We start from the raw sequence: 22,184 nt of genomic DNA on the forward strand, positions 1-22,184 counted from the left end.
TACCCACTATTTTAACATTAATTCACAACAATTTGACTTTATACTTCCTCACAACCTCTTTGGGAATAGCCCTTTGAAAAGCCAGAAGGAATGTTGCTGATAGAGCTGCTTCAAAGTAGCCTGAGACTCCAGCAAAAAAAAGAAAAAAAAAAAAAAAAAAAAAAAAAAAAAAGTCAAATTAACTCAACTTCTGTCTTGTTTCTCTAAGTCACTCTGATGACTGTCATCTTTTAAAGCAAGTTTATTCAGATTTTTGGCTCATCTTAATTTTGTTCTCCCTGTGTGCGTCGATCTCTGACAAACTGGCTGTCTTCCACAGTTCAATAGTCCCCATAAACTTAGTCTTCGTTCTTGTGAATGTATAATTGATTTTATTCTTTGCACATGGTTTATTCCTCTTTTGCCTAGTTTCTCATTCCATGTGAGAGGACTTGCTGACAAATCTTGATTCCACAGCTTCAAGACATTCTTTCTAGTTCTACATGAAGGGCAAATAGTTCTACTTGATAGTTAATCTTTAATGCTTTCTCTTCTTTCTCCTTTGACTCCAGCTAGCATCACCTTCTCTAAATTCTTAATGTGGGGATCATTATAGATGCTCCTCTTTCTATATCTTGCATGTTCTCCTAGAAAGTGTGTATATATCTATTTTTAGATAAGCTTTAACATTTTTCCTTAACCTCCAATTTAAAGAAGCATTGATTAAATCAGTGATTGTTACAGGAAAGATATCTCATCTCCTTCAGTCAAATGACATACAAAAATCATTCATTCAATATGGTGAAATTTTAAATGTTTGTAATATAAACAAAATTTTACTGAGGGGTCAGTATATGATCCCAGATCCCAATGTGGGGGGAAATGGGACTTTTTCATGGGAATCATTCATGGACAGAGTATTTTTGACCAGGATAATTACATTTGCAAAACTAACATGATAAGCAGAGACTTTCTTGACTTCATTCAAAGTAACACCTGAGTTATGTTTGACCATAAATGATTTCCTTGGATGGTGAAACTAGTTAACAGGAGTAAGGGAGAAAGCACCATGGGAAAGGCAGGGGAATGAAAGCAAATGTAAGTTCTCATTCTGAATTTCCTGCTGTAGGCAACAGAGATTAAGTTCCATCAGTATTTCAGAGAAACAAAGGAAAAGTCTCCAATATTTGTCCATCTAAGGAGAGTGGAACATTATCATCACTGGTAGTTGAGTACCGCTCACAAAGGATGTTATCCCCGTATTCTGGCTGTGACGGTGGTAGAATAATGCATCTTCTGCAGCTGGGGAAGAGGATCTGAGAGCAAAAGCTGCATTTGAGATAGTACAGAGAGAAAGGGGCTATGTGGAGCTGATCCTAGAGTAGTAACTGATATCAGAGGTAGGAAAGATGTGACACTGGCACCAGACATATTTGATACATGGGGCTTTAAAGTAATTTGTTATAGGTGAATCATAGGATGTGTGCATGTCTATGCAAGGGTAAGTGTGCTTTAACAGTGAAGAATGATAATATTGAAAATTAATCAGAAATGGGATTTTTTTTAATTGAACGTACCAGCACATGAAAGCTTGGGATGATCATTGGCAAACAAATAATTTATAATAGAAATACATACACTATTTGTTTGAAAAGGTTACTGTGAAAACAACTTTTGGAATTATATGAAAAATAGCAAGAAAAAGGAAGGTGAAACTATAGAAGATGAAAGCATCACCTTTTGGGAGATGAGCTGATTCTGAATCAGTAAATGATATTGAATATGCAATTTGAGGTATATAATTCAGATGATGTGTGATATCCAAATAGATATAGGTTGTAGGGGGAAAGAGACAAAAAGATGACTCATATCTTTATAGATAATTAAGTAGGAAGGCCATCCTAAATCCAAAAATAAAGTTCACATGTTTAACTGATTGAGGCTGAATTCAGGAGGTATTTGGAACGTGAACAACAGAAAAGCATCTGAGTTGGGGTATAAATTTTGTTTTTTATAAATAGTTGTGTAATCTGTGTATGTGCATGGGTTTATACAAAGAATAAACATGAAGAAATAGGTGCTTGTGACTCTGAATAAAGACTGATAGGACTTGGAGGGATGGCAGGAATAAAATGGAAAGAAATTTACAGGAAACTGGGTGTGGTTCATAGCTGTGACTAATATATCACACTATCGTAGATGCTTATTATAAGGGAAGCTGAGTGTGGTTTACTAATTATGATGAATAAATAATACTAATATGAGATGATGATATTAGGGAAAACTGGGCATGAGATATATGAAAAATTTACTTCACAATTTTTGTTTTGTAAACCTTAGACTATTCTGAAATTAAAAATAAAGTTTACTTTTAAAAAATCTAGGAATTAGGGGGTGGCCAACATTGTGGCTTAATGGGTTAAGCTACCACCTGCGATGCCAGCATCCCATATGGGCACTGGTTAAAGTACTGGCTGCTCCACCTCCAATCCAGCTCCCTGCTATTGTGCCTGGGAAAGTGGCAGATTTCCCAAGTACTTGGATCCCTGCACCATGGGGATACCTGGATGGAGATCCTGGCTCCTGGCTTCACTTTGGCACAACCGGGGCTGTTGTGGCCATTTGAAGAGTGAATCAGTGGATGGAAGATATCTCTCTCTCCCTCCCTCTCCTATTCTCTCTATGCAACTCTGACTTTCAAATAAATAAATAAATCTTTTTAAAAAAAATCTAAGGACTGAGTGGAAAAAGAGGAACCATGAATAGCAGTGAAAGGGTTAAGAGGGTAAAGTTAAATCAGGAGATATTTTAGCCATAAAATCTAGGACATAGTCAAATTTAAAGGAGAATATGAGTACTAAAGCTGAATTAAATAGCTGACATTTTAACAGTGCTAGTGGTGGTTGTTAGTGTTAAGTATCTTGTACACTCATGCTATAGAGAGACATGAATAATAATTAGACTTTTCAGTTAGGATCCTAGTGATATAAGCAAGTACAGTTTCTGTATAGAGGTGAGAAAAGTTGTCAGATTACTGAGGGCTAAGGGGAGAATGGAAGACAAGGCAGAGCAACCTGACTAGTACAGAAAGAATAAAAGCTAGCGGCCAACATTGTGTTGCAGCAGGTGAAACCATCATCCCATAAGGTGGGGTTTGTGTCCCCACAACTCCACTTCTGATCCAGCTCCATGCTAATGGTCTTGGCCTGGGGGAAGCAGCAGGAGGTGTCCCAGAGTGCTTGGGTCCTTGCCACCCATGTAGGAGACCCAGGCAAAGCTCCAGGCACTTGGCTTTGACCTGGCTCAACCCTGGCCATTGCTGTTACTTGGGGAGTGAATCAATGGATGGAAGGCCTCTCTCTCTGTCTCTCCCTCTCTCTCCATAACTCTGATTTTGAAACAAATAAGTAAGTTTCTAAAAGAAAAAACATAAAGAATACTATCTAAGAGGCAGAGGAGTGATGAAGAATTTTTTTTAATATTAAAGAAATGTTGACATAGTTACATGTTGAGAAAAAGGGCAACTTAACACTGAGAAAAAGAATGAGGCAAAGTTCCAAATGTGAGAGTGGTAATTGAAACTTGATGGGTGCATGTTAGAAATGAAAGCAGACAGAGCTTTCTTTGAGGAAGCACAGATAAAAAAAGAAATGAGAAATATAGTTAAGTTATATGATTTAATTAAGAGAACGCATTAATAGTCTAGCTATTTACAATTTTAATGGAGATAAAATTAGACCAAATAGATTTTGGCTCCAGAATGACATTGGTTATTAGGGACAACTTCTCGTTGATGGAATTTGTTAATGACTTGATAGCACTTGCACCCAAGGAGATCTTGATAGATAGAAAAGATAGCCATCAATCAACAGTAATTTAGGGGAAGCCTAGTGATGAGATCCCTGTTGCTACCTCCCAGCTCTATCATTCTAACAGTAGATAGAATACATCAAGTAATGTTCATTTTGAAATGTAAGTTCTTAACACAGTTGTAGGTAAATGACACACAGTAGGTACTTAATAAATAGCTATTAACTTAATGATATAACATCCTGTACATTTTAAAAAGAAAGATGTATCAATAGTTTAATTAATTATTATCCTTGGGATAGAAAATATTAGCACTATTGGGATTCTTAGCAAAATTGTTAATAACAAAATCACCTCTACACAAAATTTTACAGAATTTTGTAGTGATGTGCTTTGTGATTTTAGTTCCTATTTTTGAAGCAAAACTCTGCTTTTTAAACAATCAAATAAAAAGTATTGCACCTTAAGACTTGCTTTTATAAGTGCAATATTCAGGTCACCACTGGGTCAATTTCTGATATTACTTTGAACCTCAGTAGACTTGATCTGAAGATGGATACCTCATTGGTACACAATTGAGTAGATACCGTCTCTGAGGTTGGGTCCCACAGTGAGTGGAAAACTTGAATAAAAAATGTCCAGGCTGCAGTCAACAGGCAATTGTTTTCTCAACTAAGAATTATTCACTTGCTCTGAATTGACCTACTTTATTTTTTTCTCCTTATTCTTAACTATAAATGTAACAGGGAAAGAACTGCAGAATATTGTTGTCTATCTAGTTTTAATATTTTTTACTTTAATTAGGCAATTATTTTCCTTTCAAGAATACAAATCTATATGCAAAGTAAGATAATCAGATTTGTGTTTATTTAGTCCAAACTTAACACTATGGAGATACAAACTGAATATATTGTCACAGGAAGTGTAAGAACTGTCATATTCTAATAAATTTCACATTTTATTTCAATGTAGTTATCTGGGCAATGTTTGACCATTAAATGACACAGGGAGCATATATTTTATAATTATACTATGCAAGTTGCAGGAAATATAATATAATGATATCTATAGAAACTATTGTATAATGTCATTATTGTTTCTTTGTTAATGAAAAGTTATTTCCTTAAGTCTATATTGAGAAATACTTATATTATATATTTTGTATTATATTATTTATATCATTATATATTATAAAGTGAAACAAATAACTTTCCCTCTTGTGTCAGAGAGAGCAAGAAAGCTTACACGAGAAAATACCTAGACAAAACCAAGTGTTGTTCAGACATTATTGCCCACAGGGTACTATTTATCTGGTGTAATTTCAATTTTCAGTGAATTCTCCCCATGCAGAAGTTCTTTAACTTTAGATTTAGGAAAAGTGAACCAAAAGTGTAACTGGGAATGTTGAACACACACTGTAGAATGTAGTTTCCAAAGCAGTCTACTTATATATAATCAAATACACCACAAATTACATATGTTCTAATGTATTATTCTGTCTTATTGGCAATTCCAATACTAAAAATAACTCAATTCAAAATCATATCCTACCTTATTCTATAGAATTTCAGAGAAAATATTTAACTGCTTGCCCTTGTGATAAAATAATTGGTAAGTACTTCTCTAGGAAAATTCTAGCTTTGCCTTCAGGTACATCTGAAATTCCTATTCAAAAGAGGTAGGATATGGTCTCCCAAGTTTGTACAGAAAAATCAGTCATACTTCTGGTTTCTAAAGAATATGCATATACCAGCATTAAGTAGCATGGAATATTAATAGTCTAGTTTTCATCAAGCAATATTGCTACAAATAACACTTCAATGACCTTTGACAGCCACAGATTTGTGTCACACAGCAACAAATTGAATCATATAAGTGTTTTACTCAGCCTAAAATGCCCAGAGAAGTTTTGTATAAAATAAGGTCATTGATTTGCCATGCAATACTGGAGACCTGTGTTGCTATAGCAAGTTTAAGCTGCTCTTATTACACTACACCATCTTTACTCTCTTATTGCCTCTGCAGTTATTTGAGATTGCAATCTCTGCCTACGAAGATATGACTCGAATTCTAATTTTTAATTACTAATTACTAACTGTGTTGATTCAAAAAACTTGTATAACTTCACATGATGTCAGTTTTCCCACATGTATAACAGTGCCCATAATAACTACTTTTCATGTAATTCAAGTTAAAATAAGTTACACTTATTTTGGGTGGTATAGATAATACCTGCCATTAAAATGGTGATACTGGGAGTTTAACTAGCTCAGTGTCATTCCAGATTTTTCAGATAATGAATTTATTTGGTGATCCAGAAACTGTCCTCATTCTGCAGGCTCCAAAGGCTGATCAGTTAGCACAAAAAGGTCAAACCATATTAATCATGCCTGTGATTCTGTTGTCAACACATCATATATGTGTGCTATTGTTAGCATAAACTTTAATCGTTGAGATATTAGATATTTCAGTCCTCTGGCTAACACATTTTTGTCTGCATGGATTGAGAAATCTTAATAAGTTTTCTATTGATTTATAATTATATATATATTTACAATTTTATATATATATATGTTGGTGTACATAATACTTATTTCTTTGGATTGGGTACTCTTGTTGATTGATTCTTCAATGAGAAAGCATAGATTAGTCAGAAAGCAGGTTAGTTAACATGGGATTACAAAAAGCAGTGAATTAGTTGTAACACTGAAATAATTGTCAGAATTAGGTGAAGTTAAGGTGCTCAAAGAGGACAGAGATATCTGGCCTATAGTATTCACATCCTTGTAGTGTTCTTGGATGGACAGTGATTTTATTTGACATTGTAATGCTGCTTATTTTATTTTTTCATGTTTAACCTAGCATCATTATGATTGATATTGATATTTTGTTAGAAGTGTAAATTCAGGCAATCAGAAATTACTCAGAGCTTACTTTTCTGAGAGCATCTTTGTCTTTCTAAGACAGGTTGTCTTTTCATGTCCAGGTTGATTAAATTCTCCAAAAGGTAATGTTATTTGCAAATTCTTCATAAACTTCTAGTTACGATCTAGATTGGCTTTTTCTTCTCTTATCCACAGAACTTGTGCTCCAAATTCTACTAATCATCTTTTCAACAAATTTGTTTCTATGTGTTGTTTCTTGGGTCTGTGTTCTGTGTGTATATCTTCGTGGGTGTTAGTATGTTTAATAGAATCTGTCACTTCACATCTCCAGGTATACTAAGAAATAATTTACCTATTCTGGCTTCCATTTTTATAATCTGTCATATGACATGATTAGAATATTTATCTGGGTACTCTATCATTTTACCAACTATTTTATCTTATTTTTCTTATATTAAAGAAATTATAATATTCAATAACTCATAAAACCTCTAGCTCCAAATCTTCTAAAATTAAGAAATAAATAATTGATATTTAATCAGATTTTCCTGGAAGATCTAAAATTAAAAAAAATCAATATAAAAATGTTGTTCTAGATCTTGCTTCAATGACTAATGAAATTATGACAAACAAACAAAAGGATACAACTTATATTGGCTGAATCAATATATATAACAGAAAATTATCATACTTCATTTTCTGATGTATTAGGTTTTTAAAGTCACTAACATTTAACTTTCTATATTAAAGTGGTAAGGGGCCATTTCTATGTGTAGCACCCATTATCTATTTATTCATTTTAAAAAGTTTAAAATTCTGTTCAAATGTATTTTCTTATTTACAGATTAATTGATTGACTTGAAAGGCAGAGTGATAGAGGGAGAGGCAAGCTGTCACCTAAAGACCGGGCTGAGCCAGGTTGAAGCCAAGAGCCAAGAAACCCATCTTTAATGTGGGTAGCAGGGGCCAACTGTTCTGTTGCTTCCCAGGTGCGTTAGCCAGAAACTGGATAAAAAGTGAAGGAGGACTCAATCTGGCACTGTGATTTGGGATGAGGTCCTCCAAGTGGCAACTTAACCACTGTGCCACAGCATCTACCCCTAATTACATTTAAGTTAAAGTATTTTTCTATTGTATAATAGTGTAAAATAGCATAACATATATAACAAATGCTAAAGTTATTGTATTGGTGCCATGATTATTAAAATAAAAATTCTAGTATAGAATAGTAGTAATTGTAAAAATTCAATTTGATCCTAATTTATTGAAAGAAGCTAAGCTCTTAACTATTCACTTTGTTTCATAAAACTCAAAGTCTGTTAGGAATAGGTCAGGTAGGCCATGAAATTCAAATAAATTAAATTGCATTATATAAAATGTAGAAATTGACCAATGGCTAAGCAAAATCTTAGTGATAGGAAAAAAAATCATTAAGAGAAGTACGTTCAGCATACATGAGCGATTTTCAGTTTTATGTTCCTGTGTTCACATAAGAAAATCAGAACCTAAAAGAGAAAATCATTAACAATGAACTCAGTAAATATTAGTTGATAACAAAATGTTGCTTGATGTAATTTCCATAATGTAGTATTTTAAGAATATTTGATAAGATGAATTTGCTTTATGGTGGAAGTTAATTTTTTGCCCATATTCTTTAGCATTAGAAGGAAAACAGCATTAAGAAGTGAAATTAAAAATATACTGATCTCACAGGGTTTACTGTGTCAATTTTAAATTTGTTTACTTTTAAATATTTATTTTATTATTTATTTCAAAAACAGAGTTAAGAGAGAGATAGAGACAAACAGAGAGAGGTCTTCTATTTGCTGATTCACTCCCCAAATGCTGCAATGGCTGGAGCTGGGCTGATCTGAAGCCAAGAGATAGGAGCTTCTTCTGGGTTTCCCGTGCCTGTGCAGGAGCCCAAGGACCTGGCCCATCCTCTGCTGCTTTCCTAGGCACATTAGCAGGGAGCTGGATAGGAAGTGGAGCAACCGGGACTCAAGTTGGTGCCAATATGGAATGCTGTTGTGCAGGCCAAGGCTTTAACCTGCTGCACTACAGTGCCAGCCTAAGAATTTATTTTTATGATGATGATGAAAGAAAGCAAGAGAGAGAGAGAGAGAAACTCTTCTGCTGTTTTACTCTCCAAATTCCCACAACAGTTGGAGCTGAGCCAGGCCAAAGCCAGGAAGCAGGAACTCAGTTTGAGTTTCCCAATTGATTGACAGCAATATAAGTACTTATCATCTGCTCCCGCCCAGACTCTGTGTTAGTGGGAGCTGGAACAGTGACTGGAGCCAGGACTCAACCATGGCACTTTGATGTGGGATATGGGTGTCCCAAGAGGCAGTTTAAATGCTGGGCCAAATGTCTACCACAATTGCTTTTTATTTAAATTTTTTTTTAAATTGCAAAGTTCTCTTTTTTCTGTACTTTACTGTGCTGCCAGAAGTAGCAACAGCTAAGTAGTTGAATCCAGATATTTACCTGATAGGAAGAATGTTAAATGAAAAGGGCAGAGAATGAAGACTTGGATTAGGTAGAAAGAAATTTATTCAGAGGTTAGTGTGTGAAAGAAAAAAAAAATGATGGCCATATTATGGTGAACTACTGATCCAACCTTGGTGGTCTTAGAAGACAGCTCTCTAAAATCAGTAGTAATAGAAAAGCAGTTCACTAAGACAGTGTGTACTCGGCACAGTCCTTTCTGTGTCCAGTAATAAGGATGCAAAACACAGAATTACCCAATGACTTTTGTACCCAATGCATTTCTATTTCAGCCAAGCTTTTGATGTTGTTCATCAATCCATTATGTACCTAAATCGCTAAATAATGCAAACAAGAAATACAATTGACCATTGAATGGATACCTGTGGTTTCTAAAGCCTTATTGCCCAGAGAGACTGTCTAGATATTTTGTAATTCTTTGTCTTCTTGAAGTTGGCCTATAAGTCAGAAAGTTTGGCCAACCATATCAATTCATTCAGTGGGTTCAAGGATATTTGCATAAAATTGTTTCATGAACAATACCTGCTCTTCAAATGATTCATCCTCCTATAAATAAACAAAAGTATCTTGAACAGTTCCAATATAGAGATTTATATTTAGAGTAGCTCAATTTAAAAGACATTAGTTTTAATACATATTCAACCTTCAATTATTTGCCAGTTTTCTTGAATGCATTCATGATAAATAATAAAGTTAGACAAATAAACTAACACATCCTTAAAATGTTGCAACTTACAAATTATATATTATTATTATTCCATAAATTTGTTATTTCCTAAGAATGGGGGGTACATTTTCAGAAGTACTGCAGTTCTAAATGTGTTTTTAAAATAAGCACTTTTACTCTCTAATTATTTTAAAGTACATTCTTTTTTTATTATTTATTTGACAGATAAAGTTACAGACAGAGAGAAAGGTCTTCCATTGGTTCACTCCCCAGATTGGCCACTACAGCTGGTGCTGTGAAAATCTGAAGCCAGGAGCCAGGTGCTTCTTCCTGGTCTCCCATGCAGGTGCAGGGGCTCAAGCACTTAGGCCATCCTCCACAGCCCTCCCAGGCCATAGTGAGAGCTGGATTGGAAGAGGAGCAGCTGGGACTAGAACCCGGCGCCCATGTGGGATACCAGTGCCGCAGGCAGTGGATTAACCAAGTGAGCCATGGTGCTGGCCCTTAACGTACATTCTGATCAATCTCTATTTAATTATTTTTTTTTATAATTTAAAAGAGAGCATTCCAACTCACCTATTATGTGTGGCTTGTGCAAGTGACTCCTTTCAAAAAATTGGAAAGGGAAAAAAATATATACACAGAGGCAAAAAATGACAAAGCCTACCCCAGCCAGGTGATCAAGGTTAGGATCATGATAAGTCATGTTGATGGTATGTGCCCTTGATAGGTTGTGATAAGAATGGCATTTACTTCTATAATCTCTCCTCTAAAAAAAAAATAAATAATAATAACCTCAATCTAATCATAGGAAAAAAATCAGACAAACACAAATTGAGGTGTATTCTAACAAAAAACTGACAAGGACTTCTCAAAACTGTCAAGGTTATCAAAATCAGGATTGTTACTGAGGCCATCTCCACTGCACCGCTACAGGACCTGGTCACGCTTCACCAGACACTAGGCACATGTCTCTTTTGCCCTTTGCCCAAACAAGAGTATTCTTCCCTTTCTCTCACCTCCACTCTATCCTCAGGGGAGGGAGGACACAGAATGTGGGGACAGGATCTAATACTGCCACTGCCTTTTAGTTCTCATGCTTCCATCCACATTCATCTGAAAAAGAGGAAGATTTCATTACACTTGGTAGTCTATTTTGTATTCTGTCAAATCTTTCTGTTCTAGTCATTTGTATTGAAAAGTCAAGAATTCCATGGCACTTTTGTTTGCTTGCTTGTTTGTTTTAATTCCGTTTTTCTAGAATAAATTCCATAAATTTAATTATCACCTATAATAGAATGGCCCATTTGGTAGAAGGTTATATTGAAAATAAAGCATATCCTCACTAGAGAAAAGAAAACAATATCACCATGTGAATAACCTTTAGAAAGCTTAAGACTTTCTGCTTAACACCAATTCAATTCTATTCTTAATGTCACTTTGAAAGTTTTCACTTTTTTAAACTCATGTTCAAGTATATATAGCAAAACTCTCTTGTTTAAAATGGAATTTCAATAGTCTCCCACAGCATGGTTATCCTTTACTCTGTACTGATACCTGTGCTGTTTTTGCAGCCCAAAATCTCATTCTTTATCTCATCTATCTCTTTAAATTATAGTCAGATTTTAATTTTCACTTAAGCATTTTCTAATGATGCAAGCTTATATTGTACCCTATGTCTACTTTAGTAATGAGTATCTTAATTTTATTTGGTAATTTGCCATGCTTTGCCCAACAACATTTCTTATGCCATTAAAGAATATGTGGAAAATAACCAGGAACTAAGTTATTACTTTGTTTAAGTCTGTAATGTATTAACAAATAACTTTAGACTCAGAATTCTCATTGCTTGTTTATGAAGACCAACATGGTGGGCAGCAACACCAAAACTGTATCCACAAGTTAACCTGATTTGGCAGCACGTGATCTTGGTCTCACTCGTTCACTTTCTTGCTGTCTTTTTCTCTCTAGAGGATCTGGAAAGATTTGTTTTTCTTGTATCTGAAGCTGCTTCTCAAACACTGCATGCAAAAATAAACTAGATTAATAATTCATAACAATATAAATCAAGTGTCTATGTAATTAAACTTTCATAGAATACACCATGAACAAAATGAGGAGATTTTTCCCAAACCCATTTGTTCTCAATCTTCATTCAGGGAGTGCTTATTGCATTGTGCTTACTTCCTTTCTGTCTCAGATCTAAAGCTTCTGGTCACCAAGTAAAGATTGTTATTTTGACTCTCCTAGGTATACTTTACCCATGGAAAAATAGTAGAAGACATACAACAGTTAGTGTTTTGTGAACCTGGGTATGAAAGAGATTAAGCATGATGAGTTTTGGCTAAATACTCCAAAAAGCTACATGCTGCTGATATTTGGTGATGTCAACTCAGCCCAAGGATAATGTAATTCTCAATAATCTCTAAAACAGCTATTTCATGCATGAATAGAGTATGAACTAAATTACTGATAGATGATATAAGATTGTATGTCCTATGTACCAGAGATGTGTAGTCCTGCATAACGCATAACAAAGCATAATACATGACACAACAGATAATATAATTCAGTTCAGGCAATTTATCATTAACATATTTAGTATAATAAGATTCAAATATCTTTATTAATATTATGGTGATGATATAACTAAGACTCATGTGACAAATACTGTAGTTTCTTCCAAATATCTTTTCCATATTATATTTGTATCAATATAATCCTAATTTAGTTTGGGGATGATATGTGTTCAGTTTCTTTAGCTCCTTTGCCTCTGTAAGGACTGCCTTTTGGTAAAGTTCTAACCCAATGAGATGTACCCAGAAACTGAGTTGAGAAAGCACTGCACCATGAAACTTACTATGCTATTTTTTAAATAAAAGAACTTGATAACTTGGCGCAAACCTAATGAACCCCACACTTTTTTCTGAAGCTTAAATTTTAATTAAAACATGGTAGCAGCTTGTGAGTAGAAGGAAGGATCTCATTACCTTTGTGTATTATGGAACTGTCCTGATTGCATAAGGCTTTATTATGTGAAAAAATAATACAAATATATTTAAAGTTGGATAAAATGGATTTATTTCATCTGTAGCCAAACACCGTTTTAATGGTTAAAGAATTATCAAACCACATATGCTATGTGCTTAGAGAATGAAGGTCCCAAGTAATATTATTATCCATAAAATCTTCTGCTTTAAGACATAGCTGGCCATCATATACGTGATAAAGTCCCCTAAAACTGCTGCCCACTGGGAAGTACCAAATTCTGACAAAGTTAATTGCAACATCATTGCTGTTCTCTAGTAAAGAAGATGCTCTGCTGTTTGCCAACATCTTTCCTACTTGAAATCAAAAGAGAGAATGTCCCTAGGAATCCTCTGAAATTTTACTTCAATTTTGAGATTTTTAAAGTTTTCCTTATTTAGTGAATAATTTCTTTCAAGCTCAGCCACATGTCTGACACTGTCATTAATTTAACCATTGGATAATCACTGAGGGTTTACTGTGTATGTTTGATGTTATCCTGGAAAGATTGAGATTTTACCAGCTCTTGAAAGCCTGTTGTGTTCATCTTCTTGACTCTGAATTCAGTGACATTGGGTTTTAGTTTAAACTCTTCCATATCGGAAATGTTCATAACAAAGAAATCAGCAAATGCTAAAGATAAATCTTTGTGTATGTGAAAAGTAGGGTGTGGCTAATAGTTAGTCATTTGTTAGCACACCACATCAAATAACATAAAGTTAACTAAGGCATATCACTCTATTTCATCAGCAAATATTGATTTATTCTTTTTATGTCCATATACATGCTAGATCCTATGCAAATTGCAGAGATATACTACTGATCATTGTTATTCACTTATGACAAGTTTTTTTCTGAATGCCTATTACAGTTAAGTTCTACTGCTATTTGGAGTTATAGTTTACTGGGCAAAGTCTTCCTACAAGCCTTTACAATATAGCACGGGGTGTTCCATCTGCTCACAAACCACTGTTATGCAAGAAAGCTTACGAAAGGGGCTAAAGGAAAGTGAAGTCAATAGGTCATGTCATTCTGAGTAGGAGAGAACATTTGTGAGTGATCTGGTAAACTATACATGGATCACTGAAGTGATACCATTTTTCCAGAATCTTGACATTCACAGAAAAATCCATAAGTGATTTTGGTGTGGGTGATGGTCAGTTTCCTTCTTTACCAATTTTTATTTATCTCTGTTAATTTTTTAGGAACACAAACTCCATGTATTTCATAAATACAACTTTAGGAACATATTCATAATTTATTAAAAAAATTTATATGTCTGTCTTCCTATTGGGCTCTGAGAACTCTTCAAAACATAGAATATGGATAGAAATCTATTTTACTTTCTAATACAGAAACTGTCAAAGTTGAGGTCTTCAATAAACACCTCTGGACTCAGTTCAAGCAGGTGAATGGAAAGGAAAATGCAAGCAGTATCTAGAAAATGATGAACACTCACAGTTGGATTCTAGATTATGGGAAGAAAAAGGTATTAAATGAAATAAATAAGAAAAGTAGGTAAAGGTGCATTATAAGATATTATTGTATAGACGAAACATGACCTTTATTTAAGTGAGCGTTTAAGAATAATGTAGCAGGGGGAGAGGATAACCAAAGCATGTGCTAGAAGGATATTCTGACAGCTGTGTTCAAAGGTGGATCACCATGCAAAGGCAGCAATGGACAATTAGAAAATAATGAAGTAATATCAATATCCAATCAAAATGGACTATCATGGTGGATGGAAGGAATGGAAATGATAGAATGTAGTGGACTTCATGGTAGATAAAACAAGAGAATCAGGTGTCATTATGTAAAATACAGATGATTCAGAGGAAAGAAATATGTTTTGAGCCAGAGTGACTTTGAATATTCAAATATTTGAGTATTTGGGAGGGTGGCCCAGGTCCTTGGGCCCTGCGTCCCAGTGGGAGACTGGGAGAGGCACCTGGCTCCGGGCTTCGGATCGGCGCAGTGCACCTGCTGCGGTGCGCTGGCCACAATGGTCGTTGGAGGGTGAACCAGCGGAGAGGGGGGACCTTCCTCTGTCTCTCTCGCTGTCCACTCTGTCTGTTAAAAAAAAAAAAAAGAAAAGAAAAGAAAAAAAAGAACCAAACATTTGGCTCTATTTCAAGAGGTTAAAAAATGGTTTTTGTCTGTTTCTTTAAAGACATGATACTTTCTTAAATGCTGACATTGACTCAAATATGTTATAAATACTTGTAGAGGGCTGGCGCCGTGGCTCACTAAGCTAATCCTCCGCCTGCGGCGCCAGCATCCTGGGTTCTAGTCCTGTTTGGGGTGCTGGATTCTGTCCTGGTTGCTCCTCTTCCAGTCCAGCTCTCTGCTGTGGCCCGGGAGGGCAGTGGAGGATTGCCCAAGTGCTTGGGTCCCAGCACCCGCATGGGAGACCAGAAGGAAGCACCTGGCTCCTGGCTTCAGATCAGCTGGCTTTAGCGGCCGTTAGGGGAGTGAACCAACAGAAGGAAGACCTTTCTCTCTGTCACTCTCACTGTCTATAACTCTTTCTCTCTGTCTCTCTCTCTCTCACTGTCTAACTCTTCCTGTCAAAAAATAAATAAATAAAATATGTGGAGAAAAATGAAATTTAGCAAATTATTCAATATATATGTAGAAATATTGTTATCTGAAAAGTAGAATGAAATATATTTTTATGATTTTTACTTAGTTAGTCTCATTTTATTGAAGGGCATAGAGGCAGAGAGAAAGAGATCTACTTGTTGAATTACTACCCAAATGCTTATAACACCCAGGGTAGGTAAGGCAAAAGGCAAGAGCCTGAAACTCAATCTGGTGTCCCAGATTGGTGACCAGGACCCAAGTACTTGAGCCATCATTTTATGCCTCCACAGATGAACAATAAGAGAAAGCTGAAATAAATGGTAGAACCAGGACTTGAACCAAGCATTCCCAGCTAGGATGTGGGCATCCCAAGCAGCATCTTAACAACTGTACAAAATGCCGGCAACTAGAATATATTTAAAGCAAATATTATATATATAAATATAACTGTAAATATACAGCATATAGTAGGTATAGTGTTTTATCTGTTTTTGTCTCAGAATTTCTATGTTCACTAAAACTAGTCGAGTTATAAGAAATATCACATACCATTGGCTTACAAAACATTGGCAAATTTTTCTAAACATGCTTTGCAGTTGGTTGGGTAGCCTTCCACAAATATGAAAAAAAAAAAAAACACTTAGTCAAACTGATATGTTATTCACTAAATAACTAGAACAAAATTGATTTTCAGATGAGTCATTTTAAATTTATATGGGTGTCATGTATAGCATAATGACCTTAATAATATAACATAGATGGCCAGCGTCGCAGCTCACTAGGCTAATCCTCCGCCTGCGGCGTCGGTACCCCAGTTTCTAGTCCCAGTTTGGGCACTGGGTTCTGTCCCGGTTGCTCCTCTTCCAGTTCATTCACCTCTCTGCTCTGGCCCGGGAAGGCAGTGGAGGATGGCTCAAGTCCTTGGGCCCTGCACCTGCATGGGAGACTAGGAGGAAGCGCCTGGCTCCTGGCTTCGGATCAGCGCAGCGCTCCGGCTGTAGTGGCCATTTTGGGGGTGAATGAATGGAAGAAGGACCTTTCTGTCTCTCATTCACTGTCTAATTCTGACAAATATATATATATATATATATATATATATATATACACACACACATATATACATATAGAACATAGAAATATACTTCATACTAGAAACACAAATTTACAGAGACTGTTTTTATTTAAATAGCAATGAGACACAAAGCCAAGCTTTATTTACAGCTAGTTCACTTGTTGAACTCTAGTGTTGAATGATTACATTGGACCTTTTTTCTTTTTTAAATTAATATAAAGAGAGGGGCCAGCACTGTGGAGTAGTGAGTAAAGCCGCCACCTGCAGTGCCAGCATCCCATGTGGGCACTGGTTCGAATCCCAGCTGCTCCACTTCCAATCCAGCTCTCTGCTATGGCCTGGGAAAGCAGGGGAAGATGGCCCAAGTCCTTGGGCCCCTGCACCCATGTGGGAGACCAGGAGGAAGCTTCAGGAGTGGGATTTCTGGGTCTCATGGTAGATCTATTTTCAGATTTCTGAGGAATCTCCATACTGTCTTCTGTAACCGTTGTACTAGTTTATATTCCCACCAACAGTGTATTAGTGTGCCTTTTCCCCACATCCTCACTGACATTTCTTGTATTTTGATTTTTAGATCATAGCCATTCTAACTGGAGTAAGTTGAAGCCTCATTTTATTTTTGATTTGCATTTCTCTGATGGCTAGTGATCCTGAGCATTTTTTCACATGTCTGTTGACGCTTTGTGGATGGCAAATTAACCATTTCTTGCCACTAGCTTCTTACTAAAAGTGGGCTAGTCTAATTAATTTTGTTGTTGTTGTTGTCATTGTATAAATACAGCCTGGTAGTCTGTCTTATAAAACCATCTATGAATTCATTTTTTCACTAGTAAAAGAAGTAGGCTAATCTTTGACTATGTATATCTCAGTGGGAAAGTCTGATAAAAATAATACTTAAAAATTCTTCAAATTTTTAAGAAAAAAACTCTTCTCAATTGTTCAAAAATATTATGATGATGAATACATGAAAATCATAATATGAACAATAATTTTTAAATGCAAGAAAAACTGGAAAAGACCCTGAGACCTAAGGAATTAAGGCTGGTAAGTGGCCTGATTGGAGATTCACTTTAACAGATACTGATTCATTAGAGTACCAGAAAAAATTAATAAAGATGCATATTTGATACTCTTTGGCTTCTCATGAAAATAAAAAATGACATCGTACAAAATTTTCATCAGAGTTTCTTATCAATTTTGAATCTTCAAAAATGTTCAAGGTATTACTAAGGTATGTGAAAGGATGTGTTTGTGTGTGCACATCATGGCTATTTACAATTAGTGTTAAAATACATAGAAATATTTAAAAGTATGCATCTAAAAATGGATACTTTAGCAGCAGAAAATATCAATAAGGCAAAAATTGAAGACAACACAGAAAATAATATTGGGCTACAAGTGAAATATAATGAAAGCAACAAAGTGGACTATATTTGGACTATCTGTTTCCTACAATGTGAATTCAGTACAATTATGTTGAGTGAGGAAATTTAAATATTAGACTGAATAGCAATTTGAGATATATTTAAATGCAGAATAAATAGTATAGGATCAGATTTGGAGTTAGAAATATTTTTGATGAGTTGAGTGGGATATGCTTATCTCCTTGAATTTTTGTTTCTGAATGATTAATAAAGGTCTGATATTTTAGAGTTCACTCAAAGTGATATTTTAATTTGTTTTTCCCCAGGGAATAATGTTGTCACTTTTGACAGAGTTAACACAGATTCTTTGTAGTCCATATTGATAATTTACTCACTTTCTGACGTGACAGATTGCATTCTTCAGTAGTAAACAGATGAATAGACATGTACTTCATTGAAGGAATAATTAGAGATTAGTAAAATGTAAATTTCCTATCAGAAGCAAATTTTGTTATTGTGACTGGGATAAATGAAGACGTGGCTTATGAATGGAAAAGAGTATGCCTATTATGCATGGGAATGCATTTATGTTTATTTAAAAATGATAGTCAAAATGGATCCAAATTCTTCTTTGAACTTTAATCAGGTATGGTGATTTAATAAACTGTGTTTCTGTTTTAGGAAAACTAATGATAGAGCAAAATATAATTCATAGAAAAACTAATAACTTGGACTAATTAAATATGTCCTAAAGGCTGCTGTTTTTTAGCCTTTCAAAGATACAATATAAATATTAAGAATATGAAAATCTTTTGCTCCTACTCTTGTTCAATCCAATAATATTTGGTCAGAATTATGATGAGGGCTCCCTAATTAATCTCCTCACCTCTACCTTTCATCCATATGGGTTGCCTAGACTCAGGTACCATTTTGACAGAGGTTAGATTCCTTCTGTGATTAAACTTCAAGTAAAACACAAATTGCTTACAACGGCCAAAATCCCTGTGTAATATGTTATGCACCCCCCACTCATCTTTCTGACCTAACTTTTACAATTTTCCCCTGTTTCACATCTGCAAACTATATCGGTCTTTCCTCTCACTACCACTTTTGGTGTGCTTCCACAGTGATGCATTCCACACTGGTTGTTTCTTCTGCCTGTAACCTCATTTTTCTACATATCTAACTCCCTTAAGTACTTCACATAACTTTCTCATTTAGGACATTCAGAACACTCTACTTAAAACATCATTTCCCGTCCTATAAACTCATCTGTCTTTAACCCAATTTACTTTACCTTATAGCACTTTCTAACTTACAAATTATTTACTTGTTGATTATGATGATTTTCTTGCTTCCCCGCAAAATGAAAAGTTTACAATGATAGGGCATTTTCCTTGGTTTGGTCACTGACATATCACATGTTCTAAGACACTGTGACATAGTAGGAGCTCAATAAATATTTGTTATATCAATGCACACTTTCCTGTAATTTGAGAACAGGGAGAGGTAACAATCTCTGGCTACATCATGAAAAATAATACAGTGATAAAACAGAATGCCAGTTAGTCAGTGAGTATAAATAATTAAACCACACACAGCAGAATAAGACAAATATCTACTAGTCTGCCTTTGTATATGGTTTAAGTGTTCATTCCTTTTGCATAATCTTAGTTGACCACATTAAGTGAATCATTTAAGGAAAGGAAAAAAATACACAACCATTTTCTTAAATGTTAAATGAAATGTGATACCACACACTAGTGTTTCTAAATCAATATGAAAATTGGTGCATTTTATTTAATCAAATAATCTTAACTCAAAGTATACTAAAATATTTATTTATTAAGGTCATTTGTTTACAATACTAATCATATAGGTATATGATATATTCAATGGTAAAGAGAAGGTGTCAGACTTAAGTTTCTATAACAAAGCTTAGAGTGTGATACAAAACCTGCTTTGGTTTATTTTATTTTATTTATTTATTTGAAAGTCAGATTTACACAGAGAGAGGACAGGCAGAGAGAGAGAGAGAGAGAGAGGTCTTCCAACCAATGGTTCACTCCCTAGATGGCCACAACAGCCAGAGCTGTGCCAATCCAAAGCCAGGAGCCAGGAGCTACTTCCTGGTCTCCCAAGCGGGTTCAGGGGCCCAAGTACTTGGGCCATATTCTACTGCTTTCCCGAGCCATAGCAGAGAGCTGGACAGAAAGTGGAGCAGCTGGATCTTGAACCACGCCCATATGGGATGCTGGCGCTTCAGGCCAGGGCGTTAACCCACTGCACCACAGTGCCAGCCCCCTGCTTTGGGAGGGCTTTCAAATATTCCATAAATTCATTCAATCGATATGCTTACTAGCATTGGCTATTGGAAGAATTTAACTTTGTCTAGCAAGAATCAGTCCTTACTGGAAATCAAACAATTGGTCACCAAGAATCCTTCTCTTTCAGAAGAATAGGGAGCTACACTTCTGGGCCAAAATCCACAGAATGGAATTGAGGAAACCTTGAGATCATAAAATGCATCATTATGATGAAAACAAATGAAATTAGATAAAAGTTACACTTGTTAAACTAGTATTTCATGTTTGCTTATGAGTTAAGTTACTTTCAGTTGTTTTAAAACAAATGATCGGCCAGCGCCGTGGCTTAACAGGCTAATCCTCCGCCTTGTGGTGCCGGCACACTGGGTTCTAGTCCCTGTTGGGGTGCTGGATTCTATCCCGGTTGCCCCTCTTCCAGTCCAGCTCTCTGCTGTGGCCCGGGAAGGCAGTGGAGGATGGCCCAAGTCCTTGGGCCCTGCACCCGCATGGGAGACCAGGAGAAGCACCTGGCTCCTGGCTTCGGATCAGCAAGATGCGCCGTCTGCAGCAGCCATTGGAGGGTGAAGACCTTTCTCTCTGTCTCTCTCTCATATCCACTCTGCCTGTCAAAAAAAAAAAAAATGATTGTGCATTTGGTCTAAGGTTGTGACAAAGAAATGTAGGTATATCTGTTGGAAAAGTTCAAAGAATACTTCAGCTTTTTTTTCTTTTTTTAATTAAAAAAAGATGAGTAAAATGTGAATATTGCTTTTCAAACTGTATCTAACTAAGCACAAAGCACATGGAAAGATGCATAAATGTAAAATTAACTTTTTGCTGTTCAGAAAAAGAATTTGGATTTGAGAGCAAGTGAGCTAAAATAAAAACATGCATAATTTACACTACAGATGGGTATATTCTCTGCATTAAATGATACCTAGTGATTTCAAAGAGAAAGAAAATCAAGTGACAATCAACATTAAGAAGGTGGCAGAAGTAATCAAACACATGCCATGTGTAAGAAAAAGCATAATGAAGTTTCCATAAGAATCTCTTTTTTTCATGACTCAGACACCAAAAACTATTTTACAAGCTTCAGCAGAAGTTCCAGTGAACTTATCAATAATGCATCCAGCTACAGCTTTAGATATTAAAACAAGAGGAAGTTGACTATATCAAAGACCAACACTTAAACATATTATAGCACATAGCTTAAAATCATGCAGGAAAATGAACATTTGAAAGATGAGAATTGTGCACAGATGCAGAAAACATTTTAGATACAGGTTGAGACAAAGATAAATTAAGGTACAGAGCCTTAACATTTACAAATCAGAGTTATACCAATCCTCTGCTCTAATATGTGTGAACTAAGTACTTACTATTTACAATATGTAAGTGTGGTTCTGAAAGTCTATGGGAGAATAGAATTGAAAACTGAGTCTATGTGGTTAAAAACTGAAAGCTTATATGTGCATCTATTAGGCTATGGAAAGAGAAGAGTGTAATTTAAAGCATTTGGATGGCATGAGATCATTCTGTTAGCAACAACTTTTGCACTGGTTGAAAATCTCAGCAAAAAGATTGAACTGCAAAACTGATGTAGATTTTTAGGATCAAAATTGAAGTACATTAATAAGGGGAAAGTATGTTGTTAACAATACCAGTTTTATATTTATGGTTGTTGATAGATAATCATTCTGGCCACAATCATAATTCATAAAGAAGTATAGGGAATAGTGATTATAAGAATGACCAATATGTTTTTGTTGTGCTTTAATAATTAAATATTATAATAAATAAATGGTACTTTAATATACTTACTGTATACTATTCATATATAAAATATTACATCATATATAATAAATAGAATATAAAATAATATATGTAACATATAAATCATATACATATTTTTAATTTTTTTTATTATGCCACCAAATCATCCCAGTCTGTGCATTCAGGAAAGGAAAATCTATAAAT

This window comes from Lepus europaeus, chromosome 3 (genome assembly GCF_033115175.1).
Source record: "Lepus europaeus isolate LE1 chromosome 3, mLepTim1.pri, whole genome shotgun sequence".
Taxonomy (NCBI): domain Eukaryota; kingdom Metazoa; phylum Chordata; class Mammalia; order Lagomorpha; family Leporidae; genus Lepus; species Lepus europaeus.